At 43.8% G+C, this 21,720-nt stretch overlaps 1 long non-coding RNA gene across 4 annotated transcripts in view; it reads right to left on the bottom strand.

Moving 5' to 3' along the window:
- Positions 1 to 4,494: 4,494 nt before the first annotated feature.
- Positions 4,495 to 21,720, bottom strand: part of LOC144507111 (uncharacterized) — a 32,000-nt gene continuing 14,774 nt past the window's right edge. For 3 of the 4 annotated variants that reach the window (XR_013500028.1, XR_013500027.1, XR_013500030.1), the window contains 3 exons: positions 12,150 to 12,372; positions 7,336 to 7,479; positions 4,495 to 4,753 (listed from right to left, as the gene is read on the bottom strand). This is a non-coding gene — a long non-coding RNA (uncharacterized LOC144507111). Of the gene's footprint in view, positions 4,754 to 7,335; positions 7,480 to 12,149; positions 12,373 to 19,607; positions 20,418 to 21,720 lie in introns of those variants that run through there. The other variant, XR_013500029.1, reaches the window with a different exon arrangement.

Raw genomic sequence — 21,720 nt, 5'->3', positions numbered from 1 at the left:
CTGGAGACTTTGGTACAGGAGGAGGAGACATGTCCTCTATTCACATGGGGCCAGGAGGCCTTCCAGGCAAACTCGCAGGACTGTTGGATCCAATTGTGGATTCCCTCGCCAAACCTCTGGAGATATCCATCATGCAGCAGGTAATTAAGAAGGCAAATGGAATTTTGTCCTTTATTGCTAGAGGGATGGAGTTTAAGAACAGCGAGGTTACGTTGCAGCTGTATAAGGTGCTGGTGAGGCCACACCTGGAGTACTGTGTACACTCCAGGTGTACTGGATATACTGACACTGGAAGGAGTGCAGAGGAGATTCACTAAGTTGATTCTGGAGTTGAGAGGATTGGCTTACGAGGAGAGACTGAGTAGACTGAGGCTATACTCATTGGAATTCAGAAAAATGAGGGGAGATCTTATAGAAACACATAAAATTATAAAGGGAATAGAAAAGATAGAAGCAGGGAAGTTGTTTCCACTGGCGGGTGAAACTAGAACTAGAGGGCATAGCCTCAAAATAAGGGGAAGCAGATTTAGGACTGAGTTGAGGAGGATCTTCTTCAAAGGTTTGTAAATCTGTGGAATTCCCTGCCCAGTGAAGCAGTTGAGGCTACCTCATTGCATGTTTTTAAGGCAAAGATAGATAAATTTTTGAACAGTAAAGGAATTAAGGGTTATGGTGAGCGGGCGGGTAAGTGGAGCTGAGTCCACAAAAAGATCAGCATGATCTTATTGAATGGTGGAGCAGGCTCGAGGGTCCAGATGGCCTACTGCTGCTCCTAGTTCTTATGTTCTTATGTCGGTGCGAGATAATCTGCTCCAGATCCTCTCCTGGTCTAAGCTAGTGAGAAGTCTCACAACACCAGGTTAAAGTCCAACAGGTTTATTTGGCAGCACAAGCTTTCGGAGTCTCGCTCCTTCATCAGGTGAGTGAGGACTTGTGTTCATAAACAGGGCAGATACAGACACAAACTCAATTTACAAGATAATGGTTGGAATGCGAGTCTTTACAGGTAATCAAGTCTTAAAGGTACAGACAATGTGAGTGGAGAGAGGGCCAAGCACAAGTTAAAGAGGTGTCTCCAGCCAGGACAGTTAGTGAAATCTTGCAAGCCCAGGCCTGGGCTGGAGACAATACACTTGCGTTTGGCCCTCTCTCCACTCACATTGTCTGTACCTTTCAGACTTGATTACCTGTAAAGACTCGCATTTCAACCATTATCTTATAAATTGAGTTTGTGTCTGTCTATGCCCTGTTTGTGAATACAACTCCTCACTCACCTGATGAAGGCGCGAGACTCTGAAAGCTTTTTCTGCCAAATAAAGCTGTTGGACTTTAACCTGGTGTTGTGAGACTTCTTACTGTGCTTACCCCAGTCTAACGCCGGCATTTTCACATCATAGCTAAGCTAGTGAGGCAGGTATCCACACATAGGGAATTGTAACCCTGAGTAACACAAGGTTATGAGAGATCTTTCTGTCAGATAAAGCACAGATTTGATCAGGATGGATCACCAACTCCAAAGCAGACTTGACCCAATTGGCAATAACCTTGGACAGAACTTTGTTGTCACATTAACAAGCATTGGGCTGCCAATTTTTGATTTCCTCCTTCCCACCTTCCTTTTTTAGATGAGGATGATGACATCTTTCCTCATGCTGCTGGCCAGAAGCATAATCATGTACACTTCAAAGTCAAATATAACCAGTAAACCATTGTTTCCCAGAGTTTTATTCAACTTGAAGTAACTGATGAACTTTACCAGAGTTAATAGTTTGTCCAGGATCTCCTGCATACAGTCTTTGAAGATCTCCATGATAGAGGACAGGAAACATTGGGAGGCCATGCTTTCTGTGGGCTTCACGTCATGCAGGCTGGCATAAAAGGATTTGCTGATCCACAAACTCATCTAATTTCCAAGCTGCAGATGTTCTAGGCATGCCACCTCTTACTTTCCCCCTTTCCTTCATCAAAACCTTACTCTTGTACATTTCTCCTTTCAGATACATAGGGATACATAGGGGAACTTCATTGCAGTGTTAATGGAAGCCTTACTTGTGACTAATAAATAAATAAACTTGATAAATAAATAAACTTAAACTTGACTCCAACCTGACCAGGCAGTGGTGGGACAGCAAGTGGTGGAAGAGCAGGAAAAACAGTGATGAAGGAGATACATTTACTCACTCTCATACTGGCAGCCATCAGCTCAGATACTGAAACTCTGTACAAGATAGATGGTAACTTAGAGGTGGGATCTGCAAGCGATGAAACACAGTATGAGTGACAGCAACCAAGGCAGGGGATATAGGCAATGTAGGTGCCTATTCACTGGAACGCAAGGACACAACATAACCTGAGGTATAGAGGTTCCAGGTGAGGACTTTGATGAAGTGGCTGACTGAAGAAGGCTTATGGATATGTACATCAAAATGCTTGGGCATTGGAAGACATACCAAAAAGCCTGTGATCAACGCCAAGAAGCATGGAAAAGTCCAGTAGAAACTTGGCACAGAGTTGTGTACAATGTTCGGAGCCCGTTCTTTCCAGTATAGAAGTGATGGCCAACTCCACGAGAACACTTGTGGACCCAACAATAACACAGGCTCTGATGGCCAATGTTTCCGCTTCCATTGGAGCACATGCAGAAGCCACACAATATCAGACTGCTGCATTGAGATCTCAGTCTGCTGTCATAATGGCTCTGGATACCAGTGTTCAAAGGGATCGCACAGCAGCCCAGCAAAATGTCCTCCAATGCATTATTGGAATTGCTGAGGCACCCTTGCAGGCATTTGCAGTTGCTTCAGTGAGTACAAATCAGCTGTCTTCTTTAAGGATTACAGCATTGTCATCCAATGACAGGCACTCCACCCTTTCTGTTGCCTATCAGCAAGCTTGAACAGCTGCCACCCATGCCTAGACATAATGCAGTTTGAAGTTAAGGCCCGGTGCTGCCCAAGGTCATCTGACAAGGCCATCTGGAGTCTTGTCCATGAAAATCAGTAGCCTCCCATTAGCCACTGGGATACAGTACAAAGGAGCACTAGGATTGACAAAGGCACATGGAAGACAGGCATGAAGGAATGCACAAGGGTGGTTAGTAATTGGATGATTTGATTTATAAATTGATTTGGAATGCTTGTTTTGTGGTTGATTAAATTTAAACATTGAAGCTAAGAGGATACTGTGACAGTCAGTAAAAGAGGAGAGGTAAAGAGTGTGGAACAGTTGGTGAATGAGATCACTGGTGCTGCAGTCAGATGAGTCGATCATGGCAGTCCAGTCAGAGAGGGAATGTATTGTTTACCTCCTTACTTCCTCCTCCTCCTGTCAAGAGATGTGTCCTCTTGATGGCGGGGTTGTGCGCCATGCAGCAGACCACCACAAATATTGACACCCTGTTGGGTACTGCAAGCTCCACCCAAACTATGTTCAAAAACCTCAATGATGTATCACTTTTCACACAGCAACAAGGTTTTCATTATACGTATTTTGTTCTTGTGTGCTCGATTGGGCACTGGAGTCATGAACCATGATTGCTCAATTATTAATGTTACAGTGGATTGCCACAGAATGAAGACATCATGACTTCTGCATTCACCTAAGTTATATACTGAGTATGGTTGCACACCAACTGGATATTGAAGGCGTGATATCCCATCCAATTACAACAGATTTCAGAATTCACATACAGCATACACAAAGCAATGCCTGTGCAATCAGGAAAGGTGATGGCCCAGTGATATTATTACCAGATTATTAATCCGGAAACTCAGCTAATATTCTGGGAACCCGGGTTAGAATCCCGCCATGGCAGATGGTGGAATTTGAATTCCATAAAAAATATATGGAACCAAAATCCACTGATGACCATGAAACCATTGTCAATTGTGGTAATAACACATCTGGTTCACTGATGTCCTTTAGGGAAGGAAATCTACCACCCTTACCTGGTCTGGCCTTTATGTGACTCCCGAGCCACAGCAATGTGGTTGACTCTCAACTGCCCTTTGAAATGGCCTAGCAAATCACTTAGTTCAAGGGCAACTAGGGATGGGCAATAAATGCTGGCCAGCCACGATGCCCATGCCCATGAAATAATTTTTTTTTAAAATGGCTTCCTGCACTAAAGGAAAGCCCACAATCCTCACAAAACCACGTGCTTACTTAATTTGTTTCTCTCTGGTCAGAGAGGATGTTTCTTCCTCCTTGTTCAGGTTTCATGTCCTATGGCTTCCGTTGGATTGGTCCATGATCATGTGTGGCAAAGTACGGCAACGGTTTGGCGTTGCCTTCTGCAGTATGGCTGATCAGGAAGCTTTCCCGCTTTTACCACCTGCCATCAGGCACATTGGAAGGATTTACAAGCTGATAATCAACCTGTTTGGCCATGTTATGAATGCACCTTCCATGGCCATCAAGTCCTGAAGTGGGACCTGAACCCAGAGCTTCTGACCCCAAGATAGGGGTGCAATCACCACACCACAATACCTCCTTAAATGCTTTGTAGATTTAATAAGTAGAATGCCGTGAATATGTCACATTAGAAAATCAAAGCATAGTTATAATTACAGTAATTAATAAATTAAGTTTAAATAAAGATGTATATTAACCTAATTAGAACCAGAGGGCACAACCTCAGGCTAGAGGGACGATCCTTTAAAACAGAGATGAGGAGGAATTTCTTCAGCCAGAGAGTGGTGAATCTGTGGAACTCTTTGCCGCAGGAGGTGGTGGAGGCCAGGTCATTGAGTGTCTTTAAGACAGAGATAGATAGGTTCTTGATTAATAAGGGGATCAGGGGTTATGGGGAAAAGGCAGGAGAATGGGGATGAGAAAAATATCAGCGATGATTGAATGGCGGAGCAGACTCAATGGGCCGAGTGGCTTAATTCTGCTCCTATGTCTTATGGTCTAAAGGAAAACATTTGAGCATAGTGCGATAGATAGGAATTTTAGCAGTACTTGAACAGAATATTAATACAGTATATGACAGAAATGAATAAAGCTCCATTTCAATGCCATTTCAAAAGTGCCTGGATCATATAGTGGGACTAGCTAGGCTAAATGCATGGGGTTATGGGGATAGGGCCTGGGTGGGATTGTGGTTGGTGCAGAGTCGATGGGCCGAATGGCCTCCTTCTACACCATATGATTCTATATTGGAAATATTTTAAAACAGGGCGGAAGTGTTCACACTCTTGGATGGAAGTTAAATCATATTAGGCTGAGGGCCCTTTAGCATTCCACTCCTTTATCTTGTCCCTACAACGTGACCTGTATCATCTTGTTACTAACTGTTTGACGGTAGTGAACTTAATGCAGAGTACCTTTTTCATTGCTCAAGTAACTCATGGTATGAAATCCCATCTGCTGCAACAATTACTAATTTATGGCATCCAAAAAGAAACTGGACAGATTCCAGTGAACGGAGACATGCAGATTTATGGTGAAAAGAAATAAGCAATGGCCAGCATCATTGCTAAAGGAGGAACTGATAACAGGGAAAGCTGAATCAGTTGAATTGCTATTCCCAATTATAACATTCTTCTGTTTTTCCTTACCACCCACTTTGCCTTCTTTTCCGAAGGTGCTGATTCCTTAATGGGTCAACCAACCACTGGCACTGGATCTCAAATATTTTACTTAAAAGCCCAATCTTCATATGTGAACCATGCCAACCTATTCAACTGCAATGGTCATCATAGCCAAGCTCAATCCTTTACTCCCTCAACATCTAAACTTATTGGAGTTGTTGGATAACAGTCAAGAGCAAGAGGTTTTGACGATTTTCTCCTCCTTAACCTAAGAAAATCATTGAATCCCCACAGTGTCGAGAGACGCCATTCGGCCCATCGAATCTGCACTGACTCTCCAAAATAGCATCTTACCCAGGCCTAAACCCATGCCCTATCCCTGCAATTCCGCACATTTACCATGGCTAATCCATCTAACCTACACACCTTTGGACGCTAAGGAGCAATTTAGCATGGCCAATCCACCTAATCTAACCTGCACATCTTTGGAGTATGGGAGGAAACTGGAGCACCCGGAGGAACTCCACACAGACACAGGGAGAACATGCAAACTCCAAACAGTCACCCAAAACTGGAATTGAACCTTGAACCCAGGTCCCTGGTGCTATGAGGCAGCAGTGCAAACCACTCTGCCACCATGCTGCCCTGTGTGGAGAGAATGTGGAACTCGTTACCTCATGGAGTGCTTAAGGCAATTCGCAGAGATGCATTTAAGGGAAAGCTAGCTAACTACATGAGGAGAATATTAGGATACATTGATAATGGTGAAATTGCGTAAGATCGGAGAAAGCTCATGGACAGCATGAACATCAGTATGAACTAGTTAAATTAAATGGACTATTCCTATTTTGTAAAATTCAACATAAGAATGTAATTTTTACACATATCCCTGGTCCATTCAAACATAAATTTTCAGATGCAAAAGAGATTTGCGAAAGTGCATTTTAATTGTGACCCAAATAGAAAGTAATTATCTGAACTGTAGCTAGGAACATTGTGTTCTGTACAAAACTTCACGCTTAAACACCTTAGGGGAACAATATTAATGGAAGGAAATAATAAAAGTTGAAAATGTGACTGAGGTGGCATCAGAGTTATCAGAACACAAATGCATCAAGGATAACGAAAGCCGATGAAATCAGCCAGAGCGCATCCTTCCAATATTCTACACCCCTACCTAACCATCTAAGTGCATCTCCAACATTGATAACACTTAGGCTATAGGGCTGATTTTAACTCTGAGTGGCAGGAAATGAGCAATAATTAATTGACCACCAGTGATAAATCATGCCCAGATTTCTATTCCATTGAAGCCAGTGAAAAGAACCATGAGGTGAGGTGTATGTGAATCTGCCAACCCAATGACTCGCTGTCAAAAGTTACAATTTGCCTTCATCTCTCTGTGCTTACAATGAGAGTTGGAGAGAACCTCCAAGGAGATTAGTGTTGTGAATTTACCAGGGACTATTCTAGATACTTATCACACTTTATAGAGGTTTACAGCATGGAAACAGGCCCTTCGGCCCAACTTGTCCATGCCAGCCATATAAAAGCAGAAAGTTCTGGAAATGCTCATTAAGTCAGATATTGGCTGGGATTCTCCCAGCCCCCTGTGCTCTGCGAGACACCAGCAGTCTGCACTGACTCTCCAAAAGAGCATCTTAGTCTCCCAGGCGGTTTTTTAAAGTGTAGTCAGTTCCACACCGGAAATTGACACTGAGCTGATTATCATGTTGAAACTGGCCTGCTCAGTGCTATGCTGCCGGCTTCTTGGCGTGAATAGCCCCTGCCCCCTGCTTACCAGATTGAATCCCGCAGAGGCACTGCATTGCTCAGAATGTCAGAGATTTGCACTGGTAAGTATGCCCAAAAACCGGGCAGGAAATATTCCTGTTGCCCGCACGTCGGGCACTGGGATTTTTTGGGGGAGAATCCCGGCCATTACCTGTTGAGGAAAACACAGAGTTAATGTTCAGGTTGATGACCATGCGTCAATTCTTCCTGATATTTGATTGACAACAACAGCCTGCATTTACACAACATCTTTACTGCTACAAAACATCCCAAGATGCTTCATTGGAATAAGCAAGCTTAGGGCATGGATGGGGGTATCAGCAGCAGATGAGCTGAGGCAGGATATGAGTCAGGCAATGTTATGGAGGTAGAAATAGACCATGCTAATGAGGGTGCTTCAACCCATCCTTTGCGTCAGGCATAACACCTGCAAAAAAACATTTTATTCACCATGTAGCTCTAGCCTAATTATTTAAGCTAAGCATTAACATGAAGCCCTTCACAGTGTGCAACCTCCTGTCACCATACTAAAGGTTGAGACCAGTTGGTGGTAAATGAGAGAACAACTATAAGCTGAATTCAGCCAAGTTATTTCTTCTGAGGTATGTCCAAGATTGTTATGGTGTGATTCCCCGGGCCTCCTACACATGATAACAAACACAGTATGTGTTCAGATTTCTAGACCAGGCAGTGTTAACTAGAAACTGAGGCTGTCCATACCAACAATCCCCCTGTGGATTCCAGCACCTGTGCCCTTTTCACATTTGTAACCAGTAATTACACAGTGATGCCTGTCTTATCACAGCATCTATTTGATTATTTATGACTCTTTTACATAAAATTTACTTCAAATATGCTGCAAAACAATTATAGAAAGGTTAGGATTTAACCACGATCATGTAATTACCTTAAACTGCATGAGATGGGGAAGAGCTGTTGGTGTGAGGCTACGGATTCCACATTAACAATAACTTTTCTTTAAAATTGCAGTCAGAAATATTAAAATGACCATGGTGATTGCTGTTAATTGAGATTTTTAATGTTTTGTCACACTTGAATATTAAGAATAAGAAACATAGCAGAGCTATGTCAAATCTATTTTCTTTAAATTGTTCGTCATCATAAAATTTAAGTCGTTAAGTTGTACATATGTTCCATCACAGCCTGACTTCTGCCCTATACATGGTGAAATGACTTTGGGGGAGTCAGGAGGTTAGTCACTCACTGGAATATCCGGTGGAATTCTTCGGCCATTCATACCCCGCCACTGCTGCCAGCGAGAACGGAGAATTTGGCGCTCAGCCAAATCACTGTTCACTGTAGTGGGACAGGAGAATACCAGCTGTGGGCGAGGTCAGAGAAGCCTCAGCTTGCTGCTCCAGTTTATATAGTTGGTCCAGTTGAGTTTCCAGTCAAGGGTGATCACCCCGAGGGATGGTCACTGTGCAGGACTCAGAGCTGGTAGTGCATTGAATGTCAAGGGAAGATGTTAAATCTCTCTCTTGGTGGAGTGGTTATTTGGTATTTTTTGTGCTTGTCATTTACTTGTCCAAGCCTGAATGTTTATCAGCTGTTTGCTTCATGTGGACATGGGTTGTTTTATTATCTGAGGAGCTGCTAATGGAACTGTAAGCTGTGCAATCAAACAGCCCCACTTCTGACATAATTAAGGAGAAACACTCATATAAAAAGCTATTGAAGATATTTGGGACTAGGGTGTTGCCCTGAGAAACTCCGGTAGTGATGTCGTCAATAAGATTGTGTAAAACTGGCTAGAAATTAAATGGGTTGATTACACCCATACACCAGTGGTTCTCAAACATTTTCATCCATAGACCACTCAGGTAGAGTAAAAGACATATCAATCCTACCTGCTTCTATTTGCAACTGCCACAAAAAAAAGAGAATTAATGGGAACAATGATGCTGCTTTTGATGAAACACCAATGAGGCGGTGTCTGGTTCCAGGCTGGAGAGCATCAGTTAAGCTCCACATTCAGCCGGTTCCTCTTCTTTGTTTTCAGCCCATTCCGAAATTCCAATCTTACAGTTGCATGTTCCAACAGTAACATGCCTTGTTTATAAAATTACATTGTTGTTGGAAAGCACTAATAACAATTCACGCTGTGCATGCAGAAGCCGGAAAGTTGTGTGTGTTAATCCAGTAGTGGGAGTGAGGATTCCGGCCTAGCCTCCCAAATGGCCACAGCCGCGATGTTGCGTGTCAGAGACTTGCATTTTGGAACAACCATGGATCACCTGGAGGACCCTCACAAACCCATCACTGATTCACAGACCACATTTTGGGAACCACTGCTCTACAACATTATTTCTGTCAGGCGTTTCTCAACCTACACCTGTACCTTCTATAGGAATTCTAGCAAAATGGCATAAAGGCCTTCCTCTTACATCTCCACAAAATTGTAGATGGAGATTGGGAAACCACTCTTTTTCTCTGAGGGAACACAGCAGAAATCCCATTTTTTTAAAGTCAGAATTGCAATATCCTGAGAAATCTAATTGAGCTATAGAATGATTTGTGGGTGTTGAAAATAACCCAAGCAGATTTTAGGAGGCGTGGAGGTTGTACCAAATGCACTTGCTGGCCTGAGTTAGAGGTCAGGGGGATTTAAGCACTCTGGTCTTATCTACATGCCATCGGTCAGCTGCATGACTAAACCGATTGAAAAGCAGCTGGAATTTTACCGTCTCCCCCCCCCGCCACAGAAATCGGAGCAGGTGAGGGGCGGACAATAGAAAGGTCCGTTGACCTTGGGTGGGAATTTACGGTTTTGGGATGAGCGAGGCCGTAAAATCCCACAGTTGGCAGCTACAGATCAACAGCTGACAGTAAGGGAAGGCTCAACAACAAACATACAAGTCACGGACAGGGGATTTCAGGTGGGAAGAGGGGGGAATCCATGGAGTGGAATTTGCAACTTTTCTTGTGAAGCCTGTTGAAGTGATCACCATCGCAGCTTTCCTGAACAAGCAATCAGCGTCTTTTTGGCGTAGCAAGACCCCAATTTACAAAAATTCGCAAGTCACTTGCTTATTTAAGGCAGGCACCGCCTCCACCTGCAGGTCAAAGTGTGAAGCATCATGTGGGAGTCAGGTTTCAAGAGGAGAAGTAATCACCTGGTTTTTAACAGCAGGGGCAGTTCAAATCAACCTCATGGATCATTTTCTGCTTTCACACTGGCAGGAGTGAAGCTCACCTGCTGCTACCGCTAGTTTCTCGATTTACACTTTTGGTGGGAAAGATTCTTGGCTACTTGGAAAATTATCCCAGAGGCAAGTTATGGAAGATGTGAATTACTATTGGGCCCTGTGCTTGTGAGTTCATTAAGCTTTTGCATCATATGACTGTGTAATGACTTCAATCAGCCCATTGAGGCCTACTGGAATATGAACTCTCTGATTAAGAAATCAATTGATGGGCCAATCAGGGAGTCTTTTTCTTGTATTTAACTGAGAGTGTCAGTTCCTCTGGCACTCCTGAAGGTAGACTGCGGACTGATAGCACTCTGTGTACTGCTGTTGGGATTGTAAATAAAGGGATTTTGGTGAACGGACTTCTGTCTCTGAAGACTTATTACAGGCTGTATCCTGTCAGTATTTGACCTCACAAGCATATTGCTTAAATTCATTTAAAGGCTTCATTACAAAGAATGCTCATCTGTTCTTCAAACATTGCCCCTCATTTTAATAAGATTTCTACATTGCAAACATGGGATGCTGCTGTTGTCTTGCCTTAAGTATTAGACTGAACAGCTATTGCACATACGAGACAACGGGGTATGGTGGAATACAGATTCTAACACTATAATAATTTACAAACCTGGCAATAAAATGATCCATACTGAGGACTAGTGAAAAGAATCACTTGACCAACAGTATTTGGCTGTCCTTTAAAATTACAGGTAAGTGTGATAACTCAGAAAAATCAGTAACATTTAGAGTACAAAACATCAATTCTTTGGTGCAGTAAAGAATTCCGTAAATCTTGGAGCCCTGTGGCCAATAGTCTATTAAACTCCCTTCAACCAATTTTCCACTGTAGTTCACTACATGTAGTAAATTATTTTCCAACTCATAGAGGCCCCACAGTTCTATTAGTTCTTGCAGAAAAAAATGTACTCCCCTGTGATCCTTCTGTATATTCACGGATCATATAGACTAACAGGTTTTTTTATTGTTTTGACACCTCAAATAAAACCCTTCCAGCATGTGACCTTTAGTAAATTGCACCTATCAGTAATAAAGAGGCTTTGAAATCTATGCAGTAAAGCCTCTAGTGCAGTGCTTGAGCCGCAGAATCTTCATCATGTATTGATCCCTTGGCCACCCACAATTAATAACACAAGGCACGCTACAGCTTGGTGGAAGATAGAAAATAATGACCTTTTGGTAACAATATTGCCCTATCTCGTATAGGGGCGGTGGCACAGTGGTTAGCACTGCTACCTCACAGGGCCAGGGACCCGGGTTCGATTCCCAGTTTGGGTCACTGTCGGTGTGGAGTTTGCACATTCTCCCCGTGTCTGCGTGGGTTTCCTCCGGGTGCTTCGGTTTCCTCCCACAGTCCAAAGATGTGAGGGTTAGGTTGATTGACCATGTTAAATTATCCATTAGTATCAGGGGGATTAGCGGGGTAAATATGTGGGGTTACGGGAATAGGGCTTGGGTGGGATTGTGGTCGGTGCAGGTTCAATGGGCTGAATGGCCTCTTTCTGCACTGTAGGGATTCTTTGATTCTATGATCCTGAAGTTCTCGAGGCTGGAGAAGACAGAATGCCTGGTTTCCATGTTGCACTCACACCTGGAATTTAGGATGAAACCCAGTGAGACCACCAGGTCTCTGATCCACTTGTATTGGTCCTTTAGATTCCATGGGTGAGAGACCATGGGCTGCTGTCTTCTGCCCACTTGCACCTCCATGCTCTGGCGTCCAGTTAGGGGAGTTCCTCAGCTTCCAAAGGAAGTTCCATCTATCTGCCAAAGTCCAATAAAACCTCATCCTGTTGAGAGGTTTTAAAAATGACCTGTCCAACAGAAAGTCAAGAATGAGGCACAATTCATTTCAATTCGACACTGGAAAGACCAAGCTATTGTTTGCATCCCCAGGATAAACATTATTGCACTTTTTCACTGATGTAAAAAAAATGGGCAAACTGGTGCAGGGATCATGGCGTGAGATTAACCCGCACCGATTGATTGAAGTGTAAGCACAGTGTCAACTTTATGCTGCCTCGGTTCAAGCAAAGGTACGGACAGTTGGAAGCTTGTGTTATTCATTGGCTGTAGACAGCTCAGGGTTGGCGGGGGGGGGGGGGGGGTCATTGTTAATTCTGAGCACAACATAAAGCCAAAATTGTAAAAGAAGAGGCTTGCTGTAACTGTGGTGCTGTTGAATTCATTCTGAGTGATGTGGGAGAATCAACAATGCTTGACCATGGGAGAGTTACACCAAGGCTTTCTGATGCTGTAGGGCTGCACTAAATGCCTTGGTGAAAGAGGTGGAAAAGTGATATGTCCTATATCCTCAGACATGGCTAAAATCTGTGTTGACTCATGCTCAGAGGGCAGTGGTGAGGTAGCAGAGGAGGTCAATGGCAAGGGTGTGCTCCCAAGAACCTGAATGTCATGCAGGAAGAAGTTTAATGATCTTACACAAACTGTCAAGGTCAGTGAATATACTTTCAAATGCCATATCCTACCAGCTGCACCACTAGCCTCATCCACTACTCAATTCATTACACCCCCATCACCCACCTATTGATAATCTCTATCAATCAAGACTCATTCCTAACATTCATGTGCTCTACCTGAGCCCACACTTAGCATTGTTGCAAATCACACATCCACATCTGAATGTTTTTACACACTGCCAGCTATCAAACCATAACAAAAGCATCAGCCAATGATATTGAACACAGACTGACATATTTCACTCTTATTTGCAATACAATTTAGAGGACAACAGGAGGCAACAGGAATTAACAGGGGGGAGGGCCATGGCTGTACTTTTAACCAGGGGAGATGCTGGCCATTATGAACAGGTAGGCGTTCTCCAAGGCGGCCTTCACGACACACGACAGCGCAGAGTCGCTGAGCAGAAACTGATAGCCAAGTTCCGCACACATGAGGACGGCCTAAACCGGGATGTTGGATTTATGTCACATTATCAGTAACCCCCACAGCTTGCCCCTGGTCTTGCATAATCTCACCAGCTGTTCTGTCTGGAGACAATACACATCTCTTTAACCTGTGTTTAATGTTCCCTCCAACCACATTATCTGTCCCTTTTAAGACCTGGCTGGCTGTAGAGATTTGCATTCTAATTAGTATTCTGTAACTTGATTTCTGTGTCTGTGCACTGTTGGAGAACAGAGACCACTCCATCTGACGAAGGAGCAGCAAGCTCCGAAAGCTTATGGTATTTGCTACCAAATAAACCTGTTGGACTTTAACCTGGTGTTGTGAGACTTCTTATTATGAACAGGCCATTGCTGAGATCGTGTTCAATAACAGGGTAGAAGCCATTGAAAGTGAGGACATCTGCCAACCTAATATTCCTTCTCTCATCCCACTTTTCCCTCATCTCTCAGTTTTTTCTAATTTACAAACTGCTGATAGTGAAAGTATACACTTCTTAATTTCTCCTCTCCCAAAACCACAACCCAACACTTATCGCTTTTTCATTTCAGATACTTCCAAACCTAGAATGTGCCCAGGCAATGGGGAAGAGCCAGGAGAAGGTGACATTGAACAACCCCGTGGCTTGATTTCACAGTAGCAATCACCATGTTACTAAGTCTAATTGAGAGGATATTATAGAGGCAGAATCTGTACTTGGTGAGACATTGAGCAAAAGTGTGCTTAAGATTGGGCTATATGAAAAGACAGGTGGAAGCTCACCAGAGGGGCGATTGCACACTATTTTGCCTTGGAGAACTCAGTTCAGGACTTTGATGGGTTTGTCTTCGGAAGAAGGCTGATGGTGTACACACTGAAATGCTTAGTGCAATGGGAAAGCCTGCAGTTAATGTCAAAGAGCATGGCATCGGGCTTTGCACAGAGCTTTGAGCTCAATCTTATCAACATGGAATGGTGGCCAACTCCATCTACAAACTTATGGAACCAACCGTGATGCAGCACCTACTAGATGGTGTCTCTGCTTCCATTGAAGCACAAATGAGTCCTACCGATGTATAACTGCGGAACTTCATTCTGCTATTATGCACTCTCAGTTTGCTGCCATGAAAGCTCAGATTACAGCCATCATAGTTCTGAATATCGACATGGTGGCACAGTGGTTAGCACTGCTGCCTCACAGCGCCAGGGACCCGGGTTTGATTCCCTGCTTGGGTCACTGGCTGTGTAGAATCTGCACATTCTCCCCGTGTTTGTGTGGGTTTCCTCCGGGTGCTCCGGTTTCCTCCCACAGTCTGAAAGATGTGCTGGTTAGGTGCATTGACCCAAACGCCAGAGTGTGGCGACCAGGGGAATTTCACAGTAACTTCATTGCAGTGTTAATGTAAGCCTACTTGTGACTAATAAATAAACTTTTACTTTTTATCAATGTGAAAATGTGCTTCCAGCTATCACAAAACTCCAGCCATCTATTCTCCAACAGATAAGTTCCCTAAAGACCCTCTGAGGATATGGCCTCCAGCAGGAAATCCTTCTCTTTCTCCTGCACCTTCTGCTGGAAGCTTGTTCTCTCTGCATTGTCTTGGCTCATTCTCCCAGTCGTGCTCAATACCTTCAGTTTACAGTTTTGGGCTCCTTATTTAAGAAAGGCTGTAATTGCATTAGAAGCTGTTCAGAGAAGGTTCACTCAATTGATTCCTGGGAGGAAGAGGTTATCTTATGAGGGAACATTGAGCAGATTGGGCCTCTGTCCATTGGAGTTTTGAAGAATGAGAATGAAACACATAAGATTCTGAGGGGACTTGACAGAGTGAATGCTGAGGAGTTTCTATTCGTGAGGGAAATTCTAGAACTAGGGGACATAGTTTAAAAATTAAGGATCTCCTCTTTGAGACTGAGATAAGGAGAATTTTTTAATTTGTTAATTTGTGGAATTCTCTAACCCAGAAGCAATGGAACTGGATCACTGAACATATTAAAGCCTGGGTTAGATAGATTATTGATCAACAAGGGGGTCAAGGATATGGGCAATAGACAGGAAAGTGAAACTGAGACCAGAATCAGATCAACCATGATCTTATTGAGGGCGGAGGAAGCTTGAAGGACCGAATAGTCTACTCTTGCTCCGAAATCTTGTGCTTGCGTGTGTTGAGTTCATGAGGAAGCCCTAAATTCCTGTTTTAATTCACCTGCTGCTGAAACCTTCATCCATGCCCTTATTATGCCTAGGCTTGACTATTCCAACGCACTCCTAGCAGACTGCCAAGAACTACTCTCCACACGCTTCAGGTCATCCTGCTGCCTGTGTCCAAACTTGAAACAAATTCTATTCACCCATCGCCCTGTGCTTGCTGACCTACAGTGATTCCTGGTTAAGCAACAGCTCAACTTCTTAAATTCACACCCTTCATTGCAAATCTTCCCATGGCTTTGCTCCTCCCTGTCCCTGTAAATCTTCTCTAGTTCCACGACCCTGTGAGATATCAGCACTCTTCCAATTCTGGCCTCTTGAACATTCCTGATTTTAATCACTCCATTATTAGCCTGTGTCTTCAGCTGCTTGAGCTTTATACTCTGGAATTCCACCCCCCACCAGAAACCTCTCCACAGTTTTACTTACGTTTCCTCATTTAAGACACTCCTTAAAACCAAGCTTTTGGCCATCACCTTGTTATCGTCTTGATTTACCATCAGATTTTGCTTCATGTTCCTGCGAAATGCTGGGATGTTTTATTTTGTTAAAGGCCCTACCCAGGTACCCACAACCAAAAGCAATTTGCTTCTCCACTGCTTGGAGTAATACCTCAGACTAAGAAAGATGGTTGTGTATATTGGCGGTCAATCTTCTCAGTCCTAGAGCATCTCTGCAGGAGTTCCTCAGGGTAGTGTCCGAGGACCAACCATCTTCAGCTGCTTCATCAATGACCTTTCTTCCATAAGGTCAGAAGTGGGGATGTTCACTGATGATTGCAGTGTTCAGTTCCATTTGCATCTCCTCAGATACTCAAACAGTCGGTGTCCATATGCAGCAACATTTAAACTTGGACTGATAAGTAGCAAGTAACATTCACGCCACACAAATGCCAAGCAATGACCATCTTGAATAAGAGAGAAACTAATCATCTCCCATTCCATGCCATTTCCATCACTGAAACCCCACCATCAACATTCTGGGAGTTACCATTGCCGAGAAACTTAATCACGCTACCAGATAAATACTGTGGCTACAAGAGTAGATGAGAGGTTGGGAATACTGACGAGTAACTCACCTCCTGATTCCCCAAAATCTGTCCGCCATCTACAAGGAACAAGTCAGAAGTGTAATGGAATACTCTTCACTTGCCTTGATGAGTGCAGCTCCAACAATACTGAAGAAATTTGACACCAACCAGCAGAAGTAGCACACTGGATCGGCACCTCATTCGCCTCCCTAAACATTCACTCCCTCCACCACTGATATTCTGTGGCAGCAATGTATACAATACAGAAGAGGTAATGTGGGAACTCCCCAATTCCTTTAACAGCACTTTCCAAATCCATGATCTTGACCACTCAGGACAAGGGCAGCATTCGCATGGGAACATCTGGGCTGATAACTGGCAAGTAGCATTCATGCCACACAAGTGCCAAGCAATGACCATCTTGAATAAGAGAGAATCTAAACATTGCCTATTCAACGACATTACCATCACTGAAACTCCACCATCAACATCAACCCCACTTGTAAGTTCCTTTCCAAGCCACAGGTCATTCTGTGAACTATTTTGCCATTCCTTCACTGGCACTGGGTCAAAATCCTAGAAGTCCCTTCCTAACAGCAGTGTAGGTGTACTTACACAAGGTTACACCATTTTCTTGAGGGCAATTGGGGATAAGCAACCAATACTGGTCTTGCTTGCGATATTCACATCCTTGGAAAAAATAAAAATAAAGCTTCTAAGTTACCAAGAAAGTCCTTTAGCACCAGCCAGATCAGTTCCTGTAGACTAATGAAACTTTTAAACAAGTATAGAAAAGCACTCAGAAAGGTTAGAACTGCAGCAACAGCCAAAGTAAATAATCCAGCAACCAACCTGTAAGTAGTTGACCATCCCTTTAAATAGTGCTGGTGAGAAAGTCCTTCATGCTATTGTGGGAAGTTAAGAGAGGATGCACCTCCAAAATGGCAACACTGGAGTCAAATGCTGATTGACATCATAGTCTTCCTGCCCTGCATGCTGCTGGTGAGACTTGTGTGTGTATATGCTCATCCTTTTAAAATATGCCTCAAGTACATTTTCATTGTAAGTGTCCATGTATTTCACAGATGCCATTTTAATTTACTAAGTTATCTCCTAATGCCTAAAGATCAGGTATTACAGAGCCCAATTTCACCGCATTGGTCTAGCATACCTAAAGTAGTTGATGATCCCCTTAAGCCAAGGGATTCTCACAACTGTAAGGATTGTAAGACAAGCTCTTGACGTTGTAAGCTCTGGGGCAGCAATAGCAGCTGTGGAGTGGAGACTCAGATTTTGACAGTCATGGGATCGGTTGCAAAACCCCTTTCAATCTGCGTGATTTATTTTTTTGCCTGTGGGTGTAGCCTGAAATAAGCTTTGAGGCCTAATGGCTGAGCCTGCAAAAGGGTAGATGTCTTGGATAATTTTTGTGCTTCTATTCCTGCTGCGTTTCCCCCACTCCATTCAACAACTCTTTCCCTGCTACAATATATGAATAGCATATACTGTTTTACTCTCATTTTAACAGATTAAGATAAAATTCTTGAATCCGATACAAAAAATGTTACACATGTATATTTACAATTGCCAGCAAATTACCTTTCCTTGAATTACTGTTACATTTCTTTTAATTATTTACACCACCATGCTGTTATTCAAACTCAATTGAAAAAGATCCAAGGTTGTTTGTCTTTGTTGGGAGATGCCCTTCTGTGGCATTTGTATGAAGTGTGTCCAACAGGTCGATCTGATACATCCGGTGTGCGGATGAAGAGAGTTAGCATGCATTCTGCTTTTGTGTGCTAGCTTGTTTTTCATTTTCAGCCCATGTTGCTGGCGAGAAATGAGAGCCACATGTGTAAGTCTCTCCCCGTCAGTTTACAATCTCAGTTAACAAATCTTCAGCTGTGCCTCCTTGCGGCAATACATGGAAACGCTCTCTCATGGTTCCAGGCGAAAGCTTCAGAGGGTTGGCCCCCAGACATGTTATTTGCAGGCCCTAAAGCCTGTGTAAAGCCCTGAAAAATTCCCAGCTATGGACAAATAGCTCCAAAGCCTTGTGGAAGCCTTGAGAGAGCTGAAGGCTAAGGGAGTAACCTCTAGTAGAAAATCTGAAGTGGAGCCCAAAGGCAGACTAATGTTTAAATATGTCATTTTTCCAGCGACTCCTGCAACAAGCCAGTGGCAAACATAGTGTCTTGCATTCCTTTGGACACAACGGGGGAGGTCAAGAGGGGGAACCTATTGTTTGGGCAGCTGTGCCAGTCTTGTGCCCTGGAGAGAACAATCAAGTTTTGCTGCAGAGCTTTAACAGTCCAACCCAATTAGTGTAGAGAATGTGTGCTACAGCCATTGACAGAAGACAACGGCCATCTCCATTGGCGGGAGGTATAGACCTGATTTATGGGGTTCTTGTAGAACCTGATTTGATTTACAACTGATATAACTCCTCAGTCGTAAATCAAATCAGGTTCTACAAGACTTAACTATCCGGCAAGAATGAACACTTTAAATGGTGAATTCAAAAGGTTTATTAGCCATTAAAAGATAGAAAAGTAACAAGTCAGAAAGATTTGTCAATTAATAATATTTAGCACTCACTAATAGGAGTTAACTGGCAGGAGTAACCACAGTGAGAGGAGATAACAACATTTACAATTGAACAGACTTCTCACAACTCCCTCGTTTGATCAGAGCAAAAAATGAAGTGATAATCCCAAAACATGGGTGACATACTAACAAAAATTGCTTCACGAGATTTTTATTTTATACTTAAAAGATGTTGTAAGTCCACCTTAGCCAGTTTGTTGGAAATAGCCAATTGATCTATCATTTTTCAATAACGAAGAGCTAGCCCCATTGGTCTTAGCTGACAATGGCTCTTCTTAAGCCATATCTCTTACCTTGAGGTAGCCATTGGAGTTGATCTTGAGACCACGCTCGCCGTCCATGGGAATGGTAACGGAGGCTCAAGATTCAGTGAAACCCTGGAAGTTGTGGAACTCGCCGGCAAGATCACGACTTCCGATTTTTGCCAGCCAAACCAGTGATGTAATCAGGCTCACGCCCATGACATGCTGGCAGTGACTGTATGGGTGGGGGGCTAAGGGGGCCCAGGTGCTGGCATTGACCATGTGGGTGGGGGGCTAACGAAGACGCAGGTGCTGGCATTGACCGTGTGGGTGGGTGTTAGGAGAGCCCAGGTACTGGCATTGACCGTGTGGGTGCGGGGCCCAGGTGCTGGCATTGACCGTGTGGGTGGGTGTTAGGAGAGCCCAGGTATTGGCATTGACCGTGTGGGTGCGGGGCCCAGGTGCTGGCATTGACCGTGTGGGTGGGAGGCTTAGGGGGCCCAGGTGCTGGCATTGACCGTGTGGGTTGGGGGGGGGGAGCTAAGGGGGGCCCAGGTGCTGGCATTGACTGTGTAGGTGGGTGGGGTGATCGTGTGCCACCCCTGATCAATGTTGACAGATGGTGGTATGGCAACATTGCGGACCATGACATTTATCTTCCTGGTGCTGATGGTCAAACCAAACTCTTTTTAGGTGTGAGAGTCAGTCTGTTTGTCAGGGAAGATGTTTAATATGAAATGCTGCCATGGCATTGTCGAAGTTGAGCAATTCTGATGAGGATTTTTGTCTTTGATCTCAGGTGAGCAAGGCTGAGCAGCTTTGTCAGGTCTGGTTTATATGTGGACAGTTTGTGTAGATGATCTGAAGAAAGAAAAGTAAATAGAAAAATATGCCAAAGAGTGTCAGTGCCAAAATGCAATCCTGTTTGACCCCACTGCAGATCTTGCCCCATCATAGCTGACCTCACCCATGATATTGCCATGAAAAAAGGACACTACATTGAGCAGCTTAATCAGGTGGCTATTTTGCTCTAACAGCTTAAATGGACCCCTATGCTCACATGGTTAATGCCTTGAGAAGAATGTGTCAATTAGTGATCTTAGTTCTGGGATTCAGGGTGGATGGGTTCAGCCAGGATCTACAAGCTGACAAGGACAACACTGACAATACCTTTCCCACAATGCTCAGCAGTGAGATGCCTCAATAGTTGTTGCAATTGCTGCAGTCACCTTTGCTCTTATACAGGATCAGAATCTTTATATATCAAAGATATCCTTCTAACACCACCACCTGGAAGTTTCCTTCCAAGTCATTGACCATCTTGACTTGAAAATATATCACAGTTCCTTACTGTCACTGGTCAAAGTCCTGGAACTCCCTCCCTAACAGCACTGTGAGTGTACCTACACATCAGGGACTGCAGCGGTTCAAGGCTGCAGCTCACTACCATCTTTTCAAGGGCAACTAGGGATGGCCATTAAATATTGGCTGAGCCAGTGACACCCACATCCCATAAAAATAAAGTTTTATAAAAGAGTACAGCCCCCACTTCTTCAGCCGAGACAGAGAAGTTTGGCAGATGCTGCATGAATGCCATTGCATCAGTACCTGGAGCTTTGCCCATGGCAAGCAATTCAAGAGCTTTACTTAGATCCTCCACTCAGTGTTCAATATCCAGCTCTGTCATGACATGCAGGCTTTCAAAGCTTCCTTGGTGACAATGTTTTCCCTAATGTGCAATTCAAGGTGGTGTTCCAACCAAACGCTCCAACTGTATGTTGCAGTTTGTGATGACTTCCCTGTCTTTGTTTTTAATGGAGCCATTTTCTTTGCTAATGGACCCTGTTTCAATTTTTTTTACTGCTTCCTACAGGCATCGAGCACTCCCTGTGTAGGACAGCTGGGTGTTCTGGCAGAGTTGTAATCAGTAGTCATTGGCACATTGCCTAGCAGTCTGTTAGATATTGCTCTGAGTGGCTCTTTGTGCATTTGGAATCTTCTTGCTCTGATCTCCCTTGTAATTAATGAGAGTGGACGGCTTGGCTTCAATGACAGGTTCCGTGATGGTGATGTTAGTCTTGAACCAGTCAGCATTTTCCATTCATGCTTCCCATGTGTTGGCAGTGCAGCATTGTAGATAGTTCCATTGTGCTTCAGCGCTCAG

This window comes from Mustelus asterias, chromosome 18, assembly GCF_964213995.1.
Source record: "Mustelus asterias chromosome 18, sMusAst1.hap1.1, whole genome shotgun sequence".
NCBI lineage: Eukaryota > Metazoa > Chordata > Chondrichthyes > Carcharhiniformes > Triakidae > Mustelus > Mustelus asterias.
The sequence above is the reverse complement of the archived record's forward strand: the minus strand, read 5'-3'. Positions and strand labels throughout refer to the sequence as shown.